This window comes from Psammomys obesus, unplaced genomic scaffold (genome assembly GCF_907164565.1).
Source record: "Psammomys obesus unplaced genomic scaffold, mPsaObe1.curated_primary_1811, whole genome shotgun sequence".
NCBI classification, from domain to species: Eukaryota; Metazoa; Chordata; class Mammalia; order Rodentia; family Muridae; genus Psammomys; species Psammomys obesus.
Window position 1 is genome coordinate 1,834,309 of NW_026591086.1, and position 5,068 is coordinate 1,839,376.

The following is a 5,068-nucleotide window of genomic DNA, read 5'->3' on the forward strand; positions in this document are numbered from 1 at the left end:
AGTCAGTCAGGCCCTTCTTCCTACCCTGGGGCTGTGGAGGCAGGAGACAAAATGGCGGCAACTCCTCAGTGGAGCCTCAGCGGGAGCTGTCCAGGGTGACTCTTCCTGCCTCAGCCTGTGGGTACTGGACACCTTTCCTGCCTCAGAAAGCCTACTGCTGCCATGGGAGCTGTCCATGATAACCGCAAGCTTTCCTGCTTTCCTGCTTCAGTCCACTGCCATCACAGTGAACTCTGTAAAATTTGGACACTGCTTTGTATACTTTATAACCCTCCAAGGCAGAAAAGTGACCAGACCTCTGTAACCGTCACCTCCAGCCCCTGTAGGACTCATCCCAGATTATGCAAATTGAAGGTGAAAAGACTGGACAAACCCACCAGTCCCTGAGCAGGAAAATTTACCAATCCCTGAGCAAGAAAACTGACTAATCCCTGAACAGGAAAGCCCACCAATCACTGATCTCCCCAAAGCTCAGGACTTCAAATTCCACCACTCCACGTTCTGGAAATCCCTGCCCCAGAAAGCTCTGCCCCCTAAGAAACCGCAAATAAAGGATATGTTTGCCCCAGATTCCTGCTGCCTTCTCCCTGGAGCAGACAGAGGCAGCCACTCAGGATCTGTCCCTTCTATAAATCTCTTTTAAAAGATTTACTGCCTGCTGTGACTCACTTGTCAAAAAAAAAAAAAAAAAAAAGAGAGAGAGAGAGAGAAGAGAAGAAAGAAAAAATGAAGAAGGAGCAGAGCTTAGACTCCAAAGCTCCTCAGTTCATCAGAGGTTGGGGCAACCCTCCCCTGGGAGCTACAATATCTCTTTTGAGGAAGCCTCTCAGAGTTGTGAGGTTCCCGGGCTCCCGTGTCTCAAGATACCCTTGGGACACTGTCACCTTGCCAGCCCTCAGAGCTGTGACTAGGATTTGTGGCCTCGGAGTTGAGTTTTTGGGACACCTTCTGGTACTCGAGTACCAGAAGGCAGGCCAACCAACAAAATAACATTTGGTACCATGACTTGGATACCCCTGAGACACTGTCCCATCTGGAGCTGTTAGGTTCCTGGGTTCCCGTGTCTCAGGACACCCTTGGGACACTGTCCTACCTCAGAGCTGGGATATCTTCCCAGTCCTCGGATTTGTGGCCCTCAGAGTTGTGAATGTTCTGGACAACTTCCCACCTTATCAGGAAGGCAGGCCAACCAACACTTCCTGCTGTTTCTCCTTTTAATTATTACCTGGATACAATCCTCAGTGCCAGCAGGAAGCAGGTCGTCACCCTTACTTGTATTAGAAAATGGTGGGAGCACATCCTTGCACTCACAGATAAGCACTAGGGAAACCAGGAACATTAGACATGCAGGGTCATTTCTTCCACAGGAGAGACGTATAACATGTTTCCTCTCAGAAGACTGGGAATGGAGATGGCTAATATCCTAGGTGATCCCGGTGCTATCTGTGGGGCAAGTCCACATCCGGATTCCCCCAAGATCCCACAGCAGGACCAGAGATAATTAATAGTCTAGATGACCTCTGCACTATCTGTATGACCAAGGCCACACCAGATCCTTCCCTGGGTCCTCAAGATAGCACATAGTCTATCTGCAGAACCCATCTTTATGGAGGAAATGACATGTGCTTTTCAGTTTCAGTGTACTTATTTCTCAAGCTTCATTGTGCATACAGGACTGTGTTACATGAGGAAACTCCCCCCTCATTGTACTGTACTTACATATGTCTAAAATAATCAGTCTTGATGTTTGAAAGAATGCCAGCTACTGAGTTGTGTCAAACTGTATTTCCTTCTTGCTTCATGCAGATCATCACTCTGCTGGTTGTGGCATTTGCAGAGACCCCTCTCCCCCACCCACAGGTGAAGTGGTCCAAAAAAGTGGAAATTCAGCACAAACCCTTATTCCTAGCACTGGGGACATAGAGGAAGATGGGTCTTTGTGAGTTAGAGGCCAACCTGATCTACAGGGTACATTACAGGACACATGAGGGAGACTGTGTCTCAAAACCAACAAAACAAAAACAAACAAACAAACAAGAGCCCACAACAACAAAGAGTAGAGGTTCCAGGCAGTGGCCATAAGGTTGGACTCCTTTTCCTGGTAGAAACAGCCTGCCTGCCTGCAGAAGGTGAGGGAAAAGGTTGGAGGAGGCTCAAAGGGTGGGGCAGTGGAGTCTTTGGTGATGCCTCACCAAGGAAGCTGCACATTCTTGCATTTGGTTAGTCACACAGGTTTGGCTTGTGCACTTTCTATATATTGCATGCTTTATAGTTTTTAAAAAGACAAACCATAGCAGCAAAGCAAGCAAACAAACAACCCCCCCCCAAGTTAACAATCAACCCTTAGAAAAACATCAGCTGCTAAATTAAGCTCTTGTTATCCCTGGAACACTAGCTCACTCCGTCCTCTCTTAAAACCACCTTCACTCATGCTATCTCCAGTATCTGTCCTTTCCCAGCCAAACTTCTCTAGTGGCTAACTGGAAACTGGCACCTCCATTCTCAGACCTCTTCCTTCCTGAGAGCCCACAGCTGTGCTTCCGTGGAGAAGGCACACTTGCCTTCTAGGATGGGGCCCTGTCTCCCATCAGTTCCTAAGGTCCATGGCTCTGACCAGCCATCTGTGGAATGCATCTCTTTCCTGCTGTGGAGTTTCACCCTATGATCCCAGTCAGCCCTTCCCAGGGAACAAGGGCAGACTCTAGGTACAGTGCCAGGTGTCATAAGAAACAGTGTCACCTGGCCTTGCATATGAGTTACCTGGAGGTTTCTAAAAATACCTACCCAGAGCCCCACCCCCAGAGAATCTGCTACAAAGGGCGCCAAGGAAGGAGAGTTCCCATCTATTACACCTGCTGGGCACCAGGCGCTTCCCATACCATCACCCACAGAATGGTACACATTTTCCAGGGGATGAAACAGGCTCAGGGAAGCTGAGAAATTTGTAGCAAGTGCCTGGGTGGAAGCGAGGGAGGCAACATGTAAAACCAGTGTCTGTGGCACAGTTAGCCAACTTTGCCATGCCGTTGTCACTGGCTTAGAGTTGTCCACCTAACAAGCAGGTGGAAAGAAACTGAAGGATGGCAACGTTCTTTGAAAATGAAGCAGGGAACTTTGCAGAGTAAGATACATTGTCAGGGAATATGACACAAAGAGACAGAACACATGAAGATTGCTAAAGACAAAATGAGGAGGATCACACAGGTGTTTCTAGAATCATGGCTGTGGCTACAATGGCCAATAACAGGACTGGACAGCTTACTGGGCACACACATCCTTGCAGAAGTTTTCTCTGCTTACGGATGCAGTGGTCGCCCGGCAAGGCTGTGGTTCTCTTGGTCCTTGGGACCTCTTCTTACACAGTCTTCAGGCACAAGGTATCTTTTGGGATCCTTCTGGCTTTGTTTTATTTCTGGTCAAGGCTTGACACAAGCCACTCCATTTTATTATCTATCTATCTATCTATCTATCTATCTATCTATCTATCTATCTATCTATCTATCTTTTGATAGTTGCCATGTTTTATTATGGATTTCTTTTTTTTCACATTGTATTTTTAAATTTATATTTAATTACAGTTTATTCATTTTGTATCCCCCCCCCCGTACCTCCCTCCCTCCTCCCCTTCCAATCCCACCTTCCTTCCCCCTTCACCACCTGTACCCCTCCCCCAGTCCACTGATAAGGGAGATCCTCCTCCCTAGAAATCTTCCTTCCTCCCATAAGCCCCATCTCCTAGGGGGTCTATAGGTAAGGATTTGTGCTTTCTACACTAGGGCCTTTGAGGAACATCTAAGATCCAAACCAGAGGATGTGTGTAAGTTGTGTTACCTCCAGCTCTATGAGATGAGCCTGAAGAGAAGAGTCCTGATGTAGTTGTGGGCAAAGAGCTTCTTTCCCCCTCCTTGTGACCTTAAAATTTGGGGGGACTTTTAGGAGCTGGGGCTTATGGAAGAAAGCTGTCAGTAGGTATGAGTCCTGAAGGGAATGTTAGGACTCTCCCATTACTTCCTAGACACCATGATGTGAGCATACTTTCTCAACCACTCTCTCCCTCTGCCTTACTTATGACAGTCCCCAAAGCAATGGAGCCAACCAACTGTGGATGAAAGCCTCTGCAACCACAGACAGGTAAACCTATCTTTCTTTTCAGTTTGATCGCCTCGGGTGTTTTGTCATAGTGATGGATAACTGACTGGCATCACGTCATAGAATCGGCCTGCAAAGGTGCTGCTCACCTCTGTCCTTTGCAAAGGAGCCCATCACAGCCAGGGAGAATCATCCAATACTCCTGCCCACTCAGGAGCTGACTCTGCATTCTTGCACTGTGGTTTCTAGAAGCAGAGGGTCCCTGTCAGTGAAAGAACGTGTCTAAGGGTCTGAAACTGAAGAATTATGGCTATTGACAGAAAGCTCAGAGAATCTGAGACAGAGAGGAAAAAGGCCATGATCCACTGGGTTCCTTAAGGACAAAAAGACAAGGGCTGGAAGCCAGCTAGACCTGTCAAGACAAAAGCTAAGCACACCTGCTAATCAGGTGTCAACATGGCGGTCCCCTCCTCTCCCTTACAGAAAAGGCTGCTGGCTTCACAGACAGGGAGCCCTGTTGACTCTGGCAAGAGTGGATGATGCTATCTCTCCCAAGGCCTGCACTCACAAGGTCAAGGCCTGAGCAGAGCCCTGGTAAGTTAGTGGGGTAGAAACTGTTCCAGCCCAAGTATATGAGTGGCCTTGGATTGCTCTGGCACAGGCCCTGCTGGGTTCTGGAGGACTTCCCAGTGACACCTGCTACCTGGCCAGAGGATGGACCAAGGCAGCAAGCTATGCCTCCATACAAAAACTGGCTATACTGGATCCCAGTTCATGTTGTGAGCTGAAGGGGGACCCTTTGAGGATATAATAAAGCCAGCACCCTTTCTCCAGAACCATGTGGGGTGGGGAGCGTCTTGTGGCCAGCCTTTGGATCTCTCAGAGACCCTTCTTTTCCATGATTATACCACTGTCCCCAACTCCCTGCAACTACCTGCTGCCACCTGAAGCCCTTTCCTTCCTAACTGCTCTTTAGGAG

The 5,068-nt window shown here is 48.3% G+C and overlaps 1 long non-coding RNA gene across 1 annotated transcript; it reads left to right on the top strand.

The window, feature by feature from the left end:
- Positions 1 to 3,321: 3,321 nt before the first annotated feature.
- LOC129678693 (uncharacterized) lies at positions 3,322 to 4,637 on the top strand. Its single transcript, XR_008720437.1, has 3 exons — positions 3,322 to 3,377; positions 4,075 to 4,131; positions 4,573 to 4,637. It is a non-coding gene; the product is annotated as an uncharacterized LOC129678693 (long non-coding RNA).
- Positions 4,638 to 5,068: the final 431 nt, after the last annotated feature.